This window comes from Pan troglodytes, chromosome 7 (assembly GCF_028858775.2).
Source record: "Pan troglodytes isolate AG18354 chromosome 7, NHGRI_mPanTro3-v2.0_pri, whole genome shotgun sequence".
NCBI classification, from domain to species: domain Eukaryota; kingdom Metazoa; phylum Chordata; class Mammalia; order Primates; family Hominidae; genus Pan; species Pan troglodytes.
Window position 1 is genome coordinate 72,085,368 of NC_072405.2, and position 23,877 is coordinate 72,109,244.

General features: G+C 34.5%; 1 long non-coding RNA gene across 1 annotated transcript; it reads left to right on the forward strand.

Moving 5' to 3' along the window:
- The first annotated feature begins 747 nt into the window (after positions 1-747).
- On the forward strand, positions 748-22,349 carry LOC104007625 (uncharacterized). The gene is made up of 5 exons (XR_008536749.2): positions 748-1,159; positions 2,459-2,627; positions 19,280-19,370; positions 21,373-21,443; positions 22,125-22,349. It is a non-coding gene; the product is annotated as an uncharacterized LOC104007625 (long non-coding RNA).
- The last annotated feature ends 1,528 nt before the right edge of the window (positions 22,350-23,877 follow it).

A 23,877-nucleotide genomic window follows, 5' to 3' on the forward strand; every position in this document is an offset into this window, starting at 1 on the left:
ATTAGGCAATGTGAAAGGTAATCTGATTCAGACTGAAGGCCGTAGTATAGCTTCTCCCAGCTTCATAAACGTTTCTACTAGACTCCCACATGATTCATTTAGAGGGTTCAAGTGATCAAGAGGTTCTTTTCTCAATGAAACCTGTTCCTCTCTAAAATGGCTTTTCAGTGTTCACTAAAAATCCAGTCTTAGGAGACAGTCTTTGCATAGTGTGTGGGACAAAAATAATAATAATAATAAAAAGACCATGCAAACTGAATCTATGCAAAGCAATCTTAATAACTAATGAGAAAAATTATAATTGTCCTCAATTCTTAAAAATGTTAAAACACTAAAACTCTGTTACTGTAGGTTGGAAATATATAGCAAAATGAAAAAAAAAACTGGCTAAATTAATATTTACTTATAGCACCATAATTTAAAACATTAGAAACATTGAGAATTGAATTCCATTATTTATTTGTAAAAAAAAAAGTATCAAAAATAATTTGAACATGCTTGCCTTCTCATATAACTTAAAATGTAGAATGAATATCTTTTCTATTGTGTGGTGAATTGTCACACTCTTTCCAAAGTTTGGATTAGCTTCCAGCAGTTTATCTTTTGTGCTTTTAATGTGAAATATTTCTGAGATGTCCTTTAATGTGAAGATTTTTCCTGGCATCACTTCCTCTATGACATCTTCCTCTTTTCTTTTCTGTCACAAAGGCTTTGCTTATTTATATTGGTAAGTTGTTCACCTTAGCTAAATTCCACTGGCTGCATATCTAGACTCTCTTGAATGGCTGCGGTGTCAATATTCCCAGTCAGCTATGTCTTCTGTGCTGTGCATGTTTGATTTAAATTTTACTTATATTGTTATCGCTTTTAGTTTCTTCATTGCACTTTCATCTTTGTTGGCCAATTCTTTCTTTTGAGTATCTATTTTCATGAAATGTGACATCGGTTTATTTCCAACCGACCAGGAGGCAACACAACTACACACTGTGTGAACTGAACCTCAGATACCACTGGCCTGTCACCAACAGATTTTGAAGCAAATGATGTGATTGTTCACCGATCATCAGTGCATCTGTTATTTACATAGTGATTTGTGAACTGACAAGTTAGCAGCAGTTTCTGCTTTATGCAATTGTTCTGTTAATAGACTGTGATTGTGGTAAGTGAAATTTAAACTGTGTTGTTGGGAAACTGTTGTTATTTAACTAACCTGTGATAATTGAAATTCATGCATATTGGAACTGTGCAAAGTAAGAACAGCCTGCAAATAAAGCAATACTTTCTATACCTTCACCTTCTCAGAGGATTAGAACTTCAGGGTAACTCATTTTCTTTCTTTTTTTCTTAAATTGAGGTAAACTTTACATACAGTGAATGCACAGTTCTTTTTTTTATTTTTATTTTTTTATTTTATTATTATTATACTTTAAGTTTTAGGGTACATGTGCACAACGTGCAGGTTTGTTACATATGTATACATAAATGCACAGTTCTTTAGAGTACAATTAGATACATATACTAATTATATTTATTGTGCATAACTGTTACCTGAATTCCATTCATTTCTTGACTCCTTTTTTCCTGCGTGAAGATTTTTCTTCTGGAGTCTGTACAAATCACCATGAGACACTCCAGTTTGGGTACTATGACATAAAAAGTCAATAGATTATCCCATGTGGGGTTTGATGAGTTTGGGGAGCCTTTTTATTTGGGCCAGATCACTCAACAACAGCTGCAGTGTTTGAGCCACCAAATCTTAAGAAGAAAAACTGTATTCTTATGATTAGATTTTTTGAAAATTGCCACTTCTTAAGATTCCTTTTAAAAATGTGGTTCATTGGGGTTTCAAAAATAAAGATCTAGATGAATTAGCTTTCCTGATAGGTTTTAATATTATCTCAATGTTAATAGCAATATTTTTATCCCCATGATTTCAAACCTTTTGTTTTAAGGGCAAAATAACAAAGGTAAACAAAGGTAAGCGAACCACCGCCATCCTGTTTATTCTCAGGACTTCTTGGTGTTTGGTCTCATAGGAAAATCCAAAAGCCTTTCCTGGAGAAGTTGCACTTGTTTTACATAGGCTACTGGATGTCTGGCTTGATACCAATAATCTGAACTGTTATTTATTGTGGGTTCTCCATAGTGGAGGTAATTATCTCTGGACATTGAAATGACCGGATTGGGGCGTGCTCCACGGACCACTCCTGGGACACATTGCAGAGGAGAGGATTGTGTCTCTGGAACTCTTCTCCTTTGTAAGTTGAATTAATCTGAATGAATAATTCTTCACTAGAAGAAACAGATCCTGCTGAATGAAAGCACATAATGGAGCCTTAGGGGTGATCTGAGAAACAACTGTAATTATCTCTTCTCTGCTTACTGCCATACTTAGGAAGGAGTCTTTGGACTAGGCAGAAAGTGATCAATTTCCTCTCATATTATCCTCAACCTGCAGCCTATTTGTACTCCTGATTGGATAAAAGGGTTAAGAAGAACAAAATGGTTGGAGAGATTTTTGAATTTTTATGATAATTATTTGGTGTCCCAGGATCTACTGAATGTCTCAAGAGAGGAACTTTTTTCCACTTCACAAATTCTAATTTTTGACTTGATAAAGAATGATGGTAAGTGAAAAACTACATTGCTAAAATTACTGGTGCAACAAGAAAGAGGGAACTCAGGAGTTCCCACCTGAGTTCTTATCATATTTAAATTTTAAGAGTATTGTTTCTTCTAAAAATATCAAATAAAAGCTTGAGGTAAGACTTGTGTTTGATGCTCAGAACTGGGAGTAAATGTACATCCTGGGGTTGTGTTTCTTATAGATGAATATGGTGAATGAGGTGCTAGAATAACTGTAGATTCTGGGGTTGTGTTTCTTATAGGTGAATATGGTGAGTGAGGTGCTGGAAACCCATATGCTGGTTAGCATTTCCCATAATTATCTTTATTATTGCTAATGTTGTTATAGTAATATATGCCCATGGAAAAATTTGAAACAGTGCAAAAAAGTATGAAATGAAAAATCTCCTATGATATTACTCAACTGTAGTCCCACTTTTTAGATATAACCACTTTTTACAGTTTCTGTTAATTCTTCTTGTTTAAATCTTATGTCTCTTTCTGTATTTAGCAACTTTAAACAACATCTGTTTACACCCCAGTATAAAAAGAAAACATTAACTTAATCCTGTCACCCTTATACCTTTCTCCCTACTCATAATTTTTAATAATTATACTACTCTTTATTCTTGTACATTTATAACTTTAAATATTATACTTAAATCCATTTCTTAATTAACTTCAGATAATTATCTTTTGATTTTGTCTATGTAAAGTGAGAAAAATTTCAATATTTTTATTTACAAATTTTCAAGTGCTTTAATGTTTTTATTCAATATTATAAATATAGTTAAGAATCCTATTTTGTCTTTAGGTTACTTTTAAACTCTGAGGACCTATTATTTAGTGAACAATCAAGCAGTAAGATGTCACCCATAGAAAAGGAAATGTGTTCCTGTGGCTTCAACATTTTGTCATTTTCCTACTAGGTTCCCTTTTTTGTGTGTATGATACATTCAGCTGTCAGTGTTTTTGAGTCACTGACTTGAACACTGTTCAATTATCTCCTGTAGTGACTTTTTTTTACATAAAATATATCTGTGAAAAAGTTTCAAAGTTTTTGCATGTCTAAAATGCATTTATTTTGTGCTCACATGTTATTAGTAATTTAGTTACGTGAAGAGTTCTAGAGTCATATTGATTTCTCCCCCTTGGAACTTTGAAGACATTGCTCCATTGCTTTTCAACATGCACTATTTTGAATGAAATATGTAATAGCAATATGATTATTTGTTATTTTTGTTTTCTCTTTCTGGATGCTTCTAGAATTTTCTCTGTATCCTTGTTTTTATATTTTACTAGAATGTGTCTAGGTATAAGGCTTTTTCAATTATCTTTCTGATACCATTTATTCTAGTAATTTTCTTCAGCTCTAAAATATTTTGTTCGACTACATCTTTGATTATTACTTCCCTCCTATTTTTTTTCCTGTAGTTTCTTCTGTTTTAACTCATCTTATAAGACATTTCTCTATTTTTTAAAATCTTTTTGTCTTTTTTGCTAAAAGATTAGGAGAGTACCATAACTATTTATCCAACATTTCTATTGATTTTTTTCCAATCATATTTTTACTTTATAAAATCTTTTTTGTGTTCTTTTATTGATATAATTTTTGTTTTATAGATGGCAGTCTGGTTTTCTGGGTATCATAATTGTCATTAATTAATCAATTTATCGAATTTAGATTTTTAAAAAAGTTGTCTTCCATTCCCCCAAATAATCTTGTTTTACTCAAAATTATTCATTCTTCTTATCTTTTCAGTTTTCTTTCACATTGTTGATACTTCTCAAATGCTGAGCAGCTTCTTATTAATTCATTTTAGAATTACTTATAAGGGTCTAGGTTGATTATTATAGGTAATTGATGTTGATTTCTTCTGCCATTATGCAGATCTTTTTCCTCAATGGGGGTCTGCTCCAAATGGAAAGTTGGTTTTGAGCTTTGTGAATCTGGTTAAGGCATGCCAATTGGCAAGCTTTGTTTCTGGCTTGGCAAGCACAGATGGCAGGCAGGTAACTCTGCTCTCTCCAGGTTTAAATGAGAGAGGCTTTACTGTGGTCTGTAATATTTATGCTAAGAAATGTTTTGTTCCTCTTATTTGGAGCACATTTATTTTTCTCTTTCATTTATTCTTTTTTTGGCCCTTCTATAGATACTTTCTCTTTTATTTCTCTTACCCACACCAAGTCCTGAGTTTTCCTGGGAATGATAGCTCTCACATCTCTGAGGAAAACACATGGATTAGGTAAACCTTCATTAAAGTACAACAAAGGAGGTTAATTTGATTTGAGGATAACTGCTTGAACTTTGTAGTCTCCAAATGTTTTTCAGATTTTAATAATGTTAACAGTGGTTGTTCGCTTGGAATAGCTGACTGAAGAGCTCAAATTAAGTAAAATTCCTCTTGAAGACTTCTAGCTCTCCGGATTTTTAAATGGTTTGTTTGCAAACTACAGGCTCTGTATTTTTTCCATCTGGATGGGCTCATAGAATAATCAGTAGATTATTAACAGTTTTATAAAAGTGATCTGCTTCATTCTATGTCATAGGCCCATTATTCAATCCTTAGCAAGGTATTCTCTATTTCACCAGATAAGTCCATTGATTAATCTGTTCAGTTTTTAAAAGTTTTTAAAAACTGTTCAGTTTTTAAAAGTTTTTAAAAACTGTTCAGTTTTTAAAAGTTTTTAAAAACTGTTCAGTTTTTAAAATTATTCTACCTTGCCCTGCATTATAGGTCCATTGGTTAACCAGGCATGTCTTCTGAATGCTATTAGTTTCCTTCCAAACTGATTTTAAATGTGTGCTTCTTGGGCCAATATTCTACATGATGAACATCTGGGCTTTAAGTTTTACTCATCTAATATTGACAATATTCACCCATGACTTTACATCGTAACTTTGTGAATAAAAAAGTACTTAACATTTTTTGATATTTTATTGGCCTTTGATCCAGGGGCAGTTCGCAGGTATTAACCAAGTCCAAAGTGGACAAAGTTTTTCTTAAAGGAGTATAGAATAAATATTTCAGTCTCACTGTCATAAGGTCTCTATTGCAGCCACTCAGATCGTACATTGGAACACAAAAGCAGCATGGATAACACATAAACAAATGGGCGTGGTTGTGTTTCAAAAAATCTTTATTTAGACATCTGGCCTGTGGACTGTCGTTTTTCAGCTTCTAGACTATGCCATATAAAAGTGATATAAACTCCTCATTACTGAGATTCACAAAGAAACTGCATTCTAAAACCTCCCAACAAAATGAGATACTTGGTGCCTACCACTGGTTTGAGAATAGGCTCATTGAAAATATGCTAGTGCACAATAGGCATATATTTTCTTCTTTGTTCTCCTGATATCATAATGACTTGAAACTGCTTCTGGAGTAAATAGATTCATGCTATTCAGAATCGAAAGATAAATATTTTTCTTTACATCAATAACATGAGTTTTCTGTCTCAAGTTATAATTGATTTTGCTATCAAGCTGTCTTAAAAGATGAATGTACATCATTTCACTATTCTAGATCCCAAATGATCATTTTTGGTAAATACCTTCCAATATTTAATTGGCTTATATTCAATTATGTTTTCTCAAATTGTTCATTTTCATGAAGATGTATTTTCAGCCAATGTATTTTTAAGAGTTCTCTAAGAAATTACATTGTTCAAAGTTGGACACTGTGAAGGCTATGAGAGGTTCTATATTGTTTGAAATGTTTATAAGATATTGTGATTTAAGATAGGCTCTATGACACAGAATTCTTGGATCCTTATTGCCTACTTGTCTTTGCCTCAGGATAAAACCAGAACTGTTTCCTTAGGAAGCTGTGGCTTTCCCTCTCAGGTACTACCTTTATGCATCTCTGTTCAGAGATAGATAGTCTGATATTCAGGAACATATCTTGATGGAATTCATTTATTTTCCTGGGGTATGAAAGGGTTGAAGGATGAAATCCTATTGTTCACTTAGTTGATCACTAACGCATATAGGTCCTGCCCTTCATCAATGTTAGATAATTTGAAATTGAGTTTTCTGCTTTGAAATTCGGATAGCTCAAATGTGGAAAAATACAATTTATGGACTATTTCTGAATTGATATTAATATATTCTTTTTATGTAAAATTTTTTTTCACCCTGTCTTATGGTGCAAAATATATTCTTTTCTTTAAAAAAACTGTCAGAGGCCTGGTGTTCCACAGGGACTGCCATGGTAGACAGAGGGTAAGTGGTGTGACAGGTCTGTTGATGAGTGGGTTCTCCGGACTCCCCAGTCAGGAGTCAAACAGATCAGCTCCACACACAGTTTCATACGGATAAAAATGTCTACTGCTAAAAAGTTTGAGAACCATTGACCTAAAGACAGTCTAATTCTGGGCTCTTAGCTGTCAGAGAGCTGTGTAATAAGACCACAGTCTTTCAGTCTTTCATGTAACTGCTCTTACAAAATTGTGTCTTGGTGTCATTACTTTGGCTTTTTGTTGAGCTTCATTACAAGAAACAGTTAAATGAAGCTCACTATTCCATTCTTGGTAAGTCTATCACTGAGGACCTTGCCTTCCATGATGCATACAATATCCCTCTATGAAGATCTATTAAAGATTTTCCCTCTTGAACCAGGACACTGGGGCCCTTCTATTCAATTGATTTTATTTAATTTCATGGATATTATGCAATTCACAACTATTAATTAATTAGCCATTAGGAATGTCCTGAATTTGGACCTCTCCTTTGGAAACTAATTACATGCAGTTTTGCACAGTTGGTTTACACATAATTTTGTCTAAATTTCTTTCATTTATTAATTGTATGCCTCCATGCCTCTGTTTACTTTTATATGTATGGTTGTGTGTATTTCTTTGAATTTATTTAAATCCATTTGTATGAAATGAGTCAGTCACACAGGATTCTCTGTTACAAGGGATAGAAAATTCAATCCAAGGTGGCTTAAAAAAAAGGAGAGCTTATTCTGCTATATAACAACAGCAGAAATTTAGGGATAGGCCTGGCCTCAAATATTGCCTGACGAACGGTTCATGCAAATGTCACAAGGATCAGATTTCTCTCAAGCTTTCAGTGCAGTCTTCTGCTGCATTGGTTTTATTCTCAGACAAATTATCCCCTTATATGACAATAATAAGATGTCTATAAGAGCTCCAGTTTGGATGGTCCACCTTCCTAAAAATGTCTGCTAATATCCTAGAATTAAGTCCGATTTGGTATGATTCAATGGATTTTGGTAATGTGTCCATTTCTGACCAATACTTGAGGTCCGCAAGTAGAACGTGGTGTTTCTAGTCCTAGGTCACATTGTAGACCCTGGCCATGGTGTCAGCAGCCTACGAGGAGGCACAGATGGGTGGTTTTCCCAAATCCAAAGCAGAATATGTTTTACACAAGAAAAGAAGTAATTGTAGGAGCAAAACAAAGAAAAAACTGTCCATTTTTTGGGATATAATTAAAAATGTAATGATAGTGAGTTATTTTTCAGCACTCTAAAAAACAAAAGCATTGAATTATTCTCCATGGTCTCTGGAATGGTCATTTGTATGGGATAACCATAAAATAATGGAAATGGCTTTTTAACAGACATGAAAGAATTTATATATTCAAGTGAGAATAGCATTTCAAGGTCATTACCTTGGGGATCTATACACATAATGATAATAACTACCACTAATTGAATGTCTGCTCTTCCAGGAATTTTAGGAATGTAGCTAAGAGAAAATAATGTTACTTTAAATGCTGACCACCAAATTCTTCTCAGAAACAGTCTCTATGGGCACAAGAATGTCCTTGTGAGTGAAAATAAGAGGTAATTAAACTGATTTTTGAAAAAAATACAACAAAAATTTTGGTGTTTGGGAGCAGAGGGGGAGATATGAGGAAAATGTTGGGTATGAGAGGAAGCCATTTTAGTTATTTATTTATTTCTATTATGATACTTTAAGTTCTAGGGTACATGTGCACAATGTGCAGGTTTGTTACATATGTATACATGTGCCATGTTGGTGTGCTGCACCCATTAACTCGTCATTTACATTAGGTATATCTCCTAATGTTTTCCCTCCCCCCTCCCCCCACCCCATGACAGGCCCCCGTGTGTGATGTTCCCCTTCCTTTGTCCAAGTGTTCTCTTTGTTCAATTCCCACCTATGAGTGAGAACATGCGGTGTTGGGTTTTTTGTTCTTGTGATAGTTTTCTGAGAATGATGGTTTCCAGCTTCATTCATGTCCCTACAAAGGACATGAACTCATCATTCTTTATGGCTGCATGGTGTTCCATAGTGTATATGTGCCACATTTTCTTAATCCAGTCTATGATTGATGGACATTTGGGTTGATTCCAAGTCTTTGCTATTATGAATAGTGCTGCAATAAACATACGTGTGCATGTGCCTTTATAGCAGCATGATTTATAATCCTTTTGGTATATACCCAGTAATGGGATGGCTGGGTCAAATGGTATTTCTAGTTCTAGATCCTTGAGGAATTGTCACACTGTCTTCCACAATGGTTGAACTAGTTTACAGACCCACCAACAGTGTAAAAGCACTCCTATTTCTCCACATCCTACCCAGCACCTGTTGTTTCCTGACTTTTTAATGATTGCCATTCTAACTGGTGTGAGATGGTATCTCATTGTGGTTTTGATTTGCATTTCTCTGATGGCCAGTGATGATGATCATTTTTTCATGTGTCTGTTGGCTGCATAAATGTCTACTTTTGAGAAGTGTCTGTTCATATCCTTTGCCCACTTTTTGATGGGGTTGTTTGTCTTTTTCTTGTTAATTTGTTTGAGTTCTTTGTAGATTCTGGATATTAGCCCTTTGTCGGATGAGTAGATTGCAAAAATTTTCTCCCATTCTATAGGTTGCCTGTTCACTCTGATGGTAGTTTCTTTTGCTGTGCAGAAGCTCTTTCGTTTAATTAGATCCCATTTTTCAATTTTGGCTTTTGTTGCCATTGCTTTTGGTGTTTTAGACATGAAGTCCTTGCCCATGCCTATGTCCTGAATGGTATTGCCTAGGTTTTCTTCTAGGATTTTTATGGTTTTAGGTCTAACATTTAAGTCTTTAATCCATCTTGAATTAACTTTTGTACAAGGTGTAAGGAAGGGATCCAGTTTCAGCTTTCCACATATGGCTAGCCAGTTTTCCCAGCACCTTTTATTAAATAGGGAATCGTTTCCCCATTTCTTGTTTTTGTCAGGTTTGTCAAAGATCAGATGGTTGTACATGTGTGGTATTATTTCTGAGGGCTCTGTTCTGTTCCATTGGTCTATATCTCTGTTTTGGTACCACTACCATGCTGTTTTTGTTACTATGTCCTTGTAGTATAATTTGAAGTCAGGTAACGTGATGCCTCCAGGTTTGTTCTTTTAGCTTAGGATTGACTTGGCGATGCGGGCTCTTTTTTGGTTCCATATGAACTTTAAAGTAGTTTTTTCCAATTCTGTGAAGAAAGTCATTGGTAGCTTGATGGGGATGACATTGAATCTATAGATTACCTTGGGCAGTATGGCCATTTTCACGGTATTCATTCTTCCTATCCATGAGCATGGAATGTTCTTCCATTTGTTTGTATCCTCTTTTATTCTGTTGAGAAGTGGTTTGTAGTTCTCCTTGAAGAGGTCCTTCACATCCCTTGTAAGTTGGATTCCTAGGTATTTTATTCTCTTTGAAGCAATTGTGAATTGGAGTTCACTCATGATTTGGCTCTCTGTTTGTCTGTTATTGGTGTATAAGAATGCTTGTGATTTTTGCATATTGATTTTATATCCTGAGACTGCTGAAGCTGCTTATCAGCTTAAGGAGGTTTTGGGCTGAGATGATGGGGTTTTCTAAATATGCAATCATGTCCTCTGCAAAGAGAGACAATTTGACTTCCTCTTTTTCTAATTGAATACCCTTTATTTCTTTCTCCTGCCTGATTGCCCTGGCCACAACTTCCAACATTATGTTGAATAGGAGTGGTGAGAAAGGGCATCCCTGTCTTGTGCCAGTTTTCAAAGGGAATGCTTCCAGTTTTTGCCCATTCAGTATGATATTGACTGTGGGTTTGTCATAAATAGCTCTATTATTTTGAGATACGTCCTATCAATACCTAATTTATTGAGAGTTTTTAGCATGAAGGGCTGTTGAATTTTGTCAAAGGCCTTTTCTGCATCTATCGAGATAATCATGTGGTTTTTGTTTTTGTTTCTGTTTATATGCTGGATTACGTTTATTGGTTTGCGTACATTGAACCAGCCTTGCATCCCAGGGATGAAGCCCACTTAATCATGGTGGATATACTTTTTGATGTGCTGCTGGATTTGGTTTGCCAGTACTTTATTGAGGATTTTTGCATCGATGTTCATCAGGGATATTGTTCTAAAATTCTCTTTTTTTGTTGTGTCTCTGCCATGTTTTGGTATGAGAGGAAGCCATTTTAGCAGGAAAGTTGGTTGGGAGCAGGCAACAGCCCTCAATGTTTTGAATATTTACTTTAAAGTCTGTTAATATTCCGTTACTGTCTACTAGGCATAAAGGCTTGAGTGAGTGGTGGTGCTTTGGGGAAATCAGACAAAAAAGGGGCTGTGCTTCCTGTGGGGTGGCACAGTTAGAGAAAAGAGGAAGACACAAGAGGCAGGATGTGAAAGAGATCAAAGATTTAGTAGAAATAGTAATTTAGAAGAAGAGATGACCATGGAAGTGGGACTCAATAGAGCCTTTGGGACTGAACTTTCCAGAGGTTGCAGCATGAAAAGGAAAAGATGATCTCTGCTGACAATTAGATTAGAAATATGGCACTACAAATTTCCCCAGCAATCCTGTATTAGTATCCATATTTGCTGATGTACAAACTCAGATTCTGAGAGATCAAGTGACTTGCCCAAGGTCATACAGCTTATAAACTGGCACAGCTAGAAGTTAATTCCAGGTCTGATTCTAAAGCACATGCTCTTCCTTTATACTATATTTGCCCATATTTCATCTTTATTCAAAACTGTTTTGTGTGCTCATCATTTACATTTGAGTGGAGTTATTTGATGTTTATAATAAAATATATAACTGCCACTGAACTGAAACACTTATATTTGCATGCTCTTCCAAAAGGAAGATCAACATGGAATGCCAATTAAAATCAAATAAATACTTGTTGAACATCAAATTGTTATAAGAGAAATTAGTTAAGGTAAATATTCATTCAGACCATGTTAAGATAGCCTTAAGGTTGTTAAGAAAGATAATTTTCAGGAAAAAGTTGTAATCCTGACTCGTACAGATATAAATATTTAAAAATGAACATGTTACAGAATTTATTTTACTCATTCAATGAAGTAACATGGCCAATGTTATAACTGGTTGAAATGAAAAGTAAAAAAGCACAAATGTATTTGGAATAAAGGAATTGAACTGCAAGTGGAGGCAAAACTAGTTTTTCTATAGCAGAGAAAGGAAACCAATGAAAACTCTGCTGGACAAGACATAATTTATGCACTTATCAACTTAGAGAGAGTTGTAAAATAGCTTGAAGAAAATGAATGGCTAGACTCTGATATCCTAGAAGGACGTGCTATCTATAGATCTACATAATGTTCCATTTAAAAACAATTTTTTTAACTTGTTTTACTGAAATAGACCAGAAATACTTAAAGCTTTGGCTAAAGTGTCCTCTCTTTTAGGAGGAGCATGTTGAAATATGTTTGGGGCACAAGTTGGGGCAGGTCTACTCTTTGTCTGTCCCGTATCTGTGCTTTTTCATGGCTGACAAATCCTCCTTTCATATGCACATTATTTATTAAAAATATGAATATATTAAGTCTGATTTTAATGAAGTCTTGAAGGACTTGTGAGTCATTGTGTTCCATATGGCTCTATAATTTTGGCCCAGTAAATATCCCTCGACATCCCCTAATCTATTAATATTTGGTACTGGATTCGAATGGCAAGAGCTCAGACAGTGAGGTCAGATGACTTCATCTGAATCTTTTATACTGAATTTTTAGATAGTGAGTAATGAGAATTTGGAGAGATGGGGGATACCAATCCTAAATAAAAATGTTTATCTAGATTTATTCATATAATGCAAGTTTGGAAACAAAGGGCTAACATGTTGACCTTACAGTTTAGTGTCAGAGAATGATGAGAACCATCATATGTACTTTATTTCCAAACTTTTGTACCTTTTAAGGAGTATCTATAGGAGTTTTGGTTGATGGTATGTAATGAATGGCATGAATAAGAATAGGAATGATTTCTGAGAGTCATTGCTGGAGGAAGTTATGGGGTTTGAGATAAAGAAATGTGGAATGACTACAAAGGCTGATGCAATATTCAGCTTACTTTCTGACATGGTCCCTATAAACAAGGTACTGAAAGGGCATCAACAGAAGCTGATAAGCCTGCCACACAAAAGAGAAGAATGTGTGAAAATAATATATGGAGGATACTGAGACCTGAGTTCTCAGGCACACTGGTGAAGTATAGGCATGAGCCCTGCATACCATGGTGTAAAAGCACTGGAGTAATAGTGGTAGGTCAAGATGTACCAGATAGATTAGATTAGGTGAGCCTTTGGAAATGAAGTCAAGAGAACTGAGTTGATCTCATGAATTTGGGGATTTAAGACCATGAGTTACATTACATCACAGGAACGCTCTTCAATTTATGCATGGTGAAAGGTTGGATCCTTGGACTCTGAGAGTTCCAGAGTCCTCACTTGAAGGAATAAGGCCTTTGATGTGCAAGAGTCTTGGCAAGGAATCTGGGTCCTGTGACCCACGTGACATTGGTATGGCCTGACTTGTAGGACACAGGGTATGAGGGAGACTTAAGTTCTCCTGGGCTTTGAGGAGAACAAGACTTTTGGCAAAGTGAGATTAATTTCATTAAATGTAACGCCAATTTTTAAAAACAAAATTCCATTCTTAAAGGTTGAGGATTTGCCACTGTCAAGGATGCATATGCAGAGTATATTAGAGCATATCACAATAAGGACATGACCTTACAAGTTGACTGCTTTGAAGTACCTAAAAATCTTATGTACAGATTTGTAAAATTCAGTCACATTAATATTTTATATCTCTTTGTGCATTATAATTTTTTGTGCATAGTATATTGTGGTCTATTGATGATCTGAAGTAAAAATTAAATTAATGCATCATTTCAAGATTTATTTGTTATAAAATCCTCTTTTGTCAAAAGATACCTTTGTATAAAGAGCACTTATCTTAATATAGTTTTAAAAGATATTATAGCCAAAAGGAAACCCTTCCTCAAATTCCTTTTATCACTTTAAAATAGAGCTTTAATCAAAAGACATTGACCTGCTCTTGTAAAAACTGCCTTGGAGAATCAGGGTATCTGATTCACAGAATTGACTATAATAGCTTCTCCAATGCCCTTGTACCCTGTCAGGCATGTACTTCTCCAGGGACTTCTGAGAATGCACATGACAGATTCCGATTGTTCAAATATGTGCTTAGTAAATTTCTCCGATGTCTTTGTCAGATTGGAAATAGTGTGTACCCTGACATTACGTCCTGTGTAATATGTTATCAATTTCCTATGGTAATTTATCATGACATAGTCTTGGGTATATTCATGGTCTTCTGTGCCAGTGAGTTTCCAAACCTGGTACGGTGAACAACAATACTTTACGTAGTCTTTTTGCAGATTCATTTTGTACAGTAAAATAATTTTTTGATCTTTTTCAATTAAATTCAATATATTAACTTTACATTTCTTATTCTTTAATAAAAAGCCTTGAAGCATTAGTTCAGCAGCTTGGTGTCATGAAGGACTCAAAGTTGTTTGATCTTCTTTCTTTTTGATCTATTCTTATCATTGGCATAGCACTAGCCATCACATTCTTATACCAGTATTCCAAGCTGTGAGAAAGGTGTAGGAGTATGATCTTTTCTCCTTATGAGATGCTATCATTTTATTCAGGGATGGAAGTCCCACACTGACTTTCCTGTAAAGTTCATTGGCCAGAACTGGGTCAAGTGCCTACTCCTAAGCCATTGACTGGTGTAGACCATCATAGAATGGAGGAGTGGCCATTTTTTTGGGGTAAGATTATAATCTCTTCTAGATTCTATAATACACTAGAATACAAAATTCAGAACTCTCCTAGCAGGAAATAGATGGGAAAGGTGACAAGGTTTGTCGGATGTGTAATGGATAATGTTTGCTATCACGCTGATGTAGATGTGTGATGAGGGGGTCCAGGGGAAAATAAGGCTGTAGGAAGATGTGTTGTACAGGTAGTGCACATTGTAGAAGGATAACTTAGAGGCAATGAGTCAAATTAGAGGGAGAACTTAGGTATAAGGGCAAAGTTATGAGTGTCCATATTAGGTCATGGTGATGGGAATCAAGAAAAAGGAAGCAATACAATATTTTAGGGAGAGATTCTCTGCATAGGAGAAAAAGAGTAAATATATATGGAAAAGACAAGCCAACCAATACATGATGTGTAGGAAAAATTTGAACACCTAATTGTCTACCAAGAAAAGTTGACTTTAGGTGGGAGAAATCTGGGAATATGTGGTCCCTTAATATAGTGGGATTTCAGTGGGTCTGAGAAGGGGTTTAGAGAAAAGCAAAACAAAGTAATTCCAGCATTAAGGTTATGTTCCTTGGAATATATATATATATATATATATATATATATATACACACACATATATATATACATATATATATACACATATATATATACATATATATACACATATATATATACATATATATATACACATATATATATACATATATATATACACATATATATATACATATATATATACACATATATATATACATATATATATACACATATATATATACATATATATATACACATATATATATACATATATACACATATATATATACATATATATATACACATATATATATACATATATATATACACATATATATATACATATATATATACACATATATATATACATATATATATACACATATATATATACATATATATATATATAACCTTTTATGCCTATTTTAAAATAAAAACACTTTTTAAAGGGGAGAATACTGGAAGAATGAACAACTTGTGATGACTGGAAATCAGAAAAGTCAAGGAGGAATTGGAAGGATCCCAAGCAGGAGGTAGGGAGAGCTTTCCAGCTTAGCTGAGGGAACCCCATGTTCAGACCTATTCTTTCCTTCTGATATCCCATTTATGTGGCTCAACTGCCTATATTCAGCAAATTCACCAAATAATTTGCAGCTCTCCACTTACATAATAGAAATACAGCTCAAGGAGAAGATGCTTGGACAGTTTAATAATAATAATAAAATCTTGATGAGAACAGGTATTTTTTAAAGATAGAAAAAAAACCCCCAAACCTCTGACATTGTAATTGGGTTTAGCTAAATGAGACTGGAACCTCAGGAGAAAATTAGAGGCAAGCCGGGGATAAAATCAAAAACAGCATTTGTGATAAATCTGGTAAACAGCCTCTCTGCATCATTGGGAGGAAAATAGAGACTAAAAAACCTGTTATGGTTTTAGACATTTTTTAGAAGGTTATTTTAATTTAATTAATGAAAAATCATAGGTTAATTGCCTCCAGCTTTAATGTGAGGGTATTATGCATGCAGGCATATTTTATTTATATCTCGACTGTTTGATGTACACAATCAATTCAAAAAGGGATAATGAAGAGGTGTTCTGTCCTGTGTAGAATAATAATTAGGGACTCTAGTACAGAATATTTTTTATTAATTGTGCAGCTCAGTAAACATGTTTGACATAATGCTGAGAAATGCATTTGTCAAATTTCACCAATATTTTTTCCTGCTCTTTCCTTTTGCCGTTTCTAGCTTTTTTCAGAATTGTTTTCATACTGACCCCTTTTTTGCCTAGCTAGGAGACCTCCAAAGCCCTAACAATTTGATTTAGAGACTTAGGGTCACCTGCTAAGTTAGTTGCATTATGAAATTCAGGAAATCATGTTGGACATCTGGCTGCTGTTCTCAACAAGATTCACCTACATTGTTAGGGAAATGGGAATCTGATTTTTTTTTTCATAGATGGGTAGAGACCACATCAGTCTATAATGCAGAATAAATTATGTTAGTGAAATCTCTATGGGCTTTTGATTATTATATAATTTATTGATGTTTTCCACACATCATCCCTGGCTTTTAGAAATGTTATTTTCTTTTCTAAGGATTCGGATATGATATATCAAGTCTTTTCCTCCCTGTGAAATACAATCATGGATTCCTCGTCATCCAAAGTACAAACTATGTATCAAGAATTGCTGAATAAGTTTTACTTTATAACTATTCTGTATTGCTTTGGGCATCAACCACTTTAACAGAACATTTTGTTCAATCTTGGGAAGAGATTGCATATTGATTGAAAAAGTACACCATTGTTTTTGCGGGCAATAAGCATGTCTAAAAATTTCTAGAATGTTCTTTCTTATCAATCTATATAGCCAGGATCAAATTTCAAGGACTTGGGATATAGTGCCAAAAATATGCATATCTTGGCTCCTTTCCTGCTTTGACACTTGCCTCTTCTGGAAAACACTTTTTACTTTCCTATTTACCCCCAAATCCATCACCTCACTCAAGTCTTTCCCTGTAGTTAATTTTTCTACATTTTTTCTCTCTAAGCTTTCCATACGGGTATCTCAGCAGGTATAGTATATCTTGTTAAAGCCAATTGTTTGTAATTGCCACATGATGTAGAACTTCTGTTGGGCCACCAATGCCCAGCAATGATTCTTTGGCTTCAAGTAAGTCATACATGTGAGATTTATAGAGAACCATATTGTTCCAAAAATCAAATGTGAATTTCACAGCTCTTTCTCTTAATGTCCAGTTCAAATGGAGCCGAGATGAAAGTGACTGTAGTAATAACGTTCAAATGTTGTCACCATCTGGTGCCTGTTTGGTGGCCTATGTTATACGAGCAGGTGGTCCTTGTGTATCCTTGAGTGGCCAGCTGTCCACATCACAAAAGCCACTGTCACATTCAGTGTTAATTGGCATCTTGGTTGTAACGATCTGTGAGAAGCCAAGGCTGAATAGATCTCAGTATGTTATTCTTCTTTGTCCTGAGAACTCTGGGTCAAGGCTGACAAACATTTTCCCTCTGTCTTCTTAGCCTTATTTCCTATATGAAAATCTAAAAGGGTCTAGTATAAGCACTATCTATTAAATCAATCTACAGAAAAGCAAATACACATTTTATTAAGCTAGTGATTCTCAATCAATGCAAGAGATCCACAAAGGAATCTTCCTCAACGAGATTTCATCTTCAGGATGTTTCTTCTTCAAGAAACTTCATAGAATTTAGAAAAGTTTGGTTGCCCATTTTGATTGCTTTAAAGATGATGTATCTATTGTTAACCTTAAATTTAGTAAAAGTAGCCTTTATAGGTTTATTTATTTATTTTGCCAAGACTGATCTATAGTTAATGGCTACCAGGAAAATCATGTTGGAAAACAGTCTTATCCTCTATTGCACCATAGAAAATTGCTGATACTTTGACCTACAGAACTAGCAGTTCAATATGGTTCAACTTAATACTTTTGCTTTTCATAGTTTTTAGGTTTTTCAGGAAATATTTATTTTTAAGTGAAATATTTCTACATCATAAATTCTTGGCTACAGGTCTGGTGTTGAAAGTCAGCTTATCCAGATAGTCGTGGGGGATGACTGCTCCATTGCATTTAGGCTGGTCGTCAGGTACTTTCCATGCATGTTCTAAAGTGTTCATGTCTTCTGAGCTCAAGTTACTTGCAAAGAATAAAGATTTTTTTCTTGTATGATTTTTAGTTATAATAATAAGCACTACTCAATATCATACACATACACAAAAATGTTGACATTTAGAGCCAACTTTCAAAAGCAAGCATTAATCTTTTTATCTTATGCCCATCATATAGGGAGAAAGAAAACATACCCAAGAAGTTAAATAATGCTCCAGATGAAGTGGAAAAATCTTGTCTTTCATAGTCAATAAATTGGTTTGAAATGTTTGCATCAAAATCACCTGCAGGTTAACTCTATCATCACATATCTCTTCATGAAGGCTTCTATGGGCATTCCAGCCCTTGTTTCTCTTTTTTCTTTCTTTATCTTTCTCTAAGTGCCATACAAGGTACTTCTGACAATGAACTGTTTTAAATATTTTTTTTTGTTTCATCTGTACATTTCTTATATCTCTATTTATACTACTAGATACTTGGAGTGAGGTGTATATTTCAATTATTTTGATTTGTCTGAGAATCTAGCACTGTGCTTGGTAAGTTGGAGGAAGCCATAAACACTACACACTCAGTAAACATTCACTAAGCAGAAGCAAAAGATGGGATGGTGAGCTCTGAAAACAAATTAAGTTTTCTAGGTCTGGTTTTAAAATGGAAATGAACAAAATAAGCCATTTGTACATTAAATGTCTTCAAGATACTGATCTCTTCATAAAAAGGTTAGGGTTTCATGTAAATTGAACCATTACCAAGAAAGTAAAACTTAGATTGTCCATCTTTATGCATTCCATTAATTCTAAAAATTTCATAGTTCTGAATCAGAACTAACTGCATTAACAAATTATGTATGCTGAATTAGTCACATTACTCAAGTCCTGTTTTTTTTTCTTTGCAGAATATTTGTCACACAGATATTTAAATGGAATCAGGGCTGTATATAACCATGACATAATACTTTGTCAAAAAGTGAAAAGTTAATCTGGTTGGTGAGTAATCATATACCTTCTTCCCTACCTCATCTAACAGCGTCTCAAGAAGTAGACTCTAAAATAATAGATCATTATAAAGGAAATAGAATCAGAGTACATTAGTAAAATATTGTAAAACCTTAATCATTAATCTATGCATGATATTTTAACTTCTTTGACAATGAAGCATTCTTTATTATAAAAAAGTGGTTCTATTTCATGTCTGCCAAATAATACCAGAAATAAAAATAAAGTATAAGATTTCAATATGAAACAGAATGAATCACAACTGGCATGAGTTAAATAACTAAATTAAGATCAAGTTCCAAATTGCCTTATTTGAATCATCATTATAGAGAACTCCTCAAAAAGACAGATTGCTACTCTAGAGGCATGCAAAGAAGAGCACAGAATATGGTATTTTGGCTTTTTATATTCTTTTCTTCAAGAAGCTCAACCCCTTGTTAGACTGAGCAATGTCTTCTTGCAGTAGCCAGGGGGATGCATTGGCCAAGAGCTTTCCCTCTAGTCAAAAGACCCACCAGGTGGCAGGGATACAACCCAGGACAGCAGCAAAGAAAAGTTGAAGAAAATAATTATGTTAGCAGGCAGTGGTACAGATTGCAGCAGAAAATAGAAGAGTCTGGGAAGGGAGAGACTGGAAAAATATGATGATATATTAGAAGAAAAACAAGAGTATTGGGGGAAATTCTGAGTTCTTAAAATTACTAAATGGTTAATGGAAGAAAGACGAGAAATTAATTAGGAACTTCAGGAAAAACAAAAAGCTGCATAAGAAATAAAATATAATCATACACTATTTGGCTATAGTGAACAATAATTTTATGGTCATAGTTATGTAACACTGCCTTAAATGTTTGTATTAGTCCGTTTTCACACTGCTGATAAAGATATACCTGAGACTGGGTAATTTATAAAGAAAAAAAGGTTTAATGGACTCAGTTCCATGTGGCTGAAGAGGCCTCACAATCATGGTGGAAGGTGAAAGGCATATCTTACATGGTGGTAGGCAAAAAGGAAAGGAGAGCCAAGCAAAAGGGGTTTCCTTTTAAAAGCCATCATGAGATTTATGCACTACCAGGAGAACAGTATGGAGGAATTTCCCCCATGATTCAATTATCTCTCACTGGGCCCCTCCCACAACATGTGAGAATTATGGGAGCTACAATTCAAGATGAGATTTGGGTGGGGACACAGCCAAATCATATCAATGTTCAACTTTTAAGATAAACCTTTTAGGGTGAAATGTGGGCTGCATATTTATGATTGAGAACAGAATGTAAATGTCATACACTTGTCAATGTAAAATACAGATGACAATATTTGGAGGACAAAAGGTGGAGAGTGAGCTACAAGGAAGGGCAAGAGCAAGAACATTCTCATCATACAGAGTGGGGAGTCAAGAGATAATGCGTCAATTGATGGGATTAAAAAATAACAATGAAAACATATTGTTCACCATTATAAATGTAACAAATGGAAAACCTAAAATGAATACTGATATAACTATTTTAAGTGGATGGTGGGAGGAGGTGAGGAATGGTGTGAGCTAAATCTTCATCCATCATAGCAGAGAGTATATGATTAATGTATAAATTCCCAAATCTATAACTAGGTGCATAAGCCTAGTTATAGACTTGTCAGCATAGACATAATCATGGGAAGAAAATATTAAAAATGGCTTCCTTTGTGGATCTATCCTAAACAGAGGTTGGTAGATAGGCTACTGTTTCTTTTCAGTGTAAGTTCTTCCATATGAGGTGATTTAAAAATCCTGTTTACGTATAGTTTTAGTAAACATTTTTCACAACATTGTTGAAAAAATAAAAAATTCTCATTTAATAAGTATATGGCCATTGTATGCTTATTAGCTTCTGTGTGTAGATATAAATTATTGCAACCTGGCCAGGGTCAGTTCAGCACCATGTTTTTCCTGGCAAAGCTTTCTGTAGATTCAGACCTGCATTAATCCTTCTTCCTTTTTGTCCTACTTCAACAGGTCATCAGTTTCAGAAGGGAGGATTTTAAATGGCTTAAAAATAATATAGTCACATGACTTAAATTCAAAAGGTACAAAAGGAAATACAGTGAAATATGCCTACTATTCATGGTTCCCATCTATTCAATATTAAATTTCTTGTTATTTTTACAAAGCTTTCCAGAGTTATTTTATGTATACAGAAGTTAATACACACACACACACACACACACACAGACACACATACATTTCTGAAAACCTGTTGGATTGCAAGTTTTTGGATAGTTGGAGCTTATATTATTTTTCAAGTAAAAATAATATATTCCCAGGCAATCAAAAACTACAGCTCGTTTGTCCAATTGTTGTATATCAAGGATAGCTGCATGAAGAACCTAAATATTCAACACTTAGTGAACTCATCATGAGTTCATTACGTTCATTACGTGCAGTACACAGTGACAACAAAGTTTGTGCTTCAAAATGTGTTCTGTAGATCAGAAGCATTGAAATCACCCGAGAGCTTCTCAGAAAATGCAGAATCTCGGACCCAAATTCAAACCTACTCAATCAGAATCTGCATTTTGCTGAGATCCCCTGCTGCTTTGTAGGCACATTAAAGTTAGAGAAGCACTACTCTACAGGGGCAGTTATAAATTATACTTTCTTTTTATGAACTCACCTCTCTCAATATGCTTTATCACTTCAAACTTTTCTTCATATGTATAAACATTTCTATATCTTTTAGGCTTACATATTTTCTTTTCTGCTTTTAGAGGGTATTTTTACCTGGGATATGGAGAAGATGATGACAATAATGTAGAACTTGATTAGACATCAACAGAGACTCAATGCCTCCTGGAAAACACCTGAGAAATGATTGAAGCTCGCTCTGGTCTTGCCTGGAATCATGCATAACATTTGTTGCTGCTTGCATGTGGATTCATTTTAGCAGTTTATCAATTTGGACAGGGAATTTTGAATAAAAAATTTTGGCAGTCATTATAGTGACTCTTCTGAGACTGAAAATTTAGGTAACAAGGAAAATCAGTGACTCTTTCTCTCTGCTTTCTTCAAAACACAAATAATCCAATGATGTATAGGCTGCATTGCCCTCTGATTTGTTACCTTAGAGATCATTACATGTTAGTACATAAAGAAACTTCCCAATCTTCTTTTATAGCATCCAGGTACTCCAATGTGTAATTCAGCCATAACTTAATAAAATGGACTCTGTTTGATAAACATTTGGATTATTTCAAATATTTTACTATTATAAAGAATGTTGAATGAATACCTTTGTACATTTATATTTTCATATGTGTGAAAGTTTGTCTAAGAAGAGAAGCTATCAGGTTGAATGACATTCCATTTGTAATTTTGACAGCAACTGCTAAATTGTCTACCACAGATATTTAATTTGCCCTCCACACGAAAGGGACCTGTTTCCCCCATACCTTTTTCAACAAAAGTGTGTTGCCAGACTTTGGAATTTGTACCATCTGAACTGTGAAAAGATATTTCAGTGTTATTTTAATTTACTTTTTTGTTATGAAAAATGTATCCTTTCATATGTTTACAAACCATTTGCTATTCTTGTCCTGTGAACTGTCTATTCTAATTCTTTGCTCATTTTTTATTGGGTTATTGGCTTTTTTTATTATTAATTTTTCTTTTTATAGATTTGGACTTAAAATCCATTTTATCTAGTATAAGTATAGCTATCCCTGTTCTCTTTTGGTCTTCATCTGCATGAAATATTTTTTTCTATTCATTCATGTTCAGTCCGTGTGTGTCCTTATAAGTGAATTGAGTATCTTTTAGACAGTATATAGTTGGGATTTAAAAAAAATTCACTTAGCAACTCTATCTAATTTAATTGCAGAATTTAATGCATTTACAGTCAAGGTAATTATTGATAGGAAATGACTTACTATTGCCATTTTCTTACTTGTTTTCTATTTGTTTTAGAGATCATTGTTTTTCCTTTCTTCTTCTCTTACTCTTTTTCTTTTGTGGTTCAGTGATTTTTTTTCTAGTAGTATATTTGGATTCTCTGCTTTTTATTTTTACTGTGTACATTACAGGTTTTTGCTTTGTGCTTACCATGAGGCTTACAAAAACATCCTATAGTTATAATAGGCTATTTTTAAGCTGATAACAACTGCTATGGTTTGGATATGGTTTGAGTTTTTTTCCCACCCAAACTCCTGTTGAAGTTTAATGCCCAATGTGGCCATGTTGACAGGTGGGCCCACTGGGTCTAGCAGGAGGTGTTTTAGTCATTGGGATAGATCCCTCATGAACAGCACAGTGCCATTCTCACCATAGTGAATTATTGCTCTGGCAAGACTGGATTAGTTCCAGTGGAAATGGATTAGTTATTGCGAGAGTTGGTTGTTAAAAAGCCAAGATGCTTCTCATTGCACATGTCCACATCCCCTTTGACTTTCTCCACCATGTTATGATGCAGCACAAAAGCCCTCACCAGAAGCCAAGGCCATAACCTTGAGCTCCACAGCCTGCTGA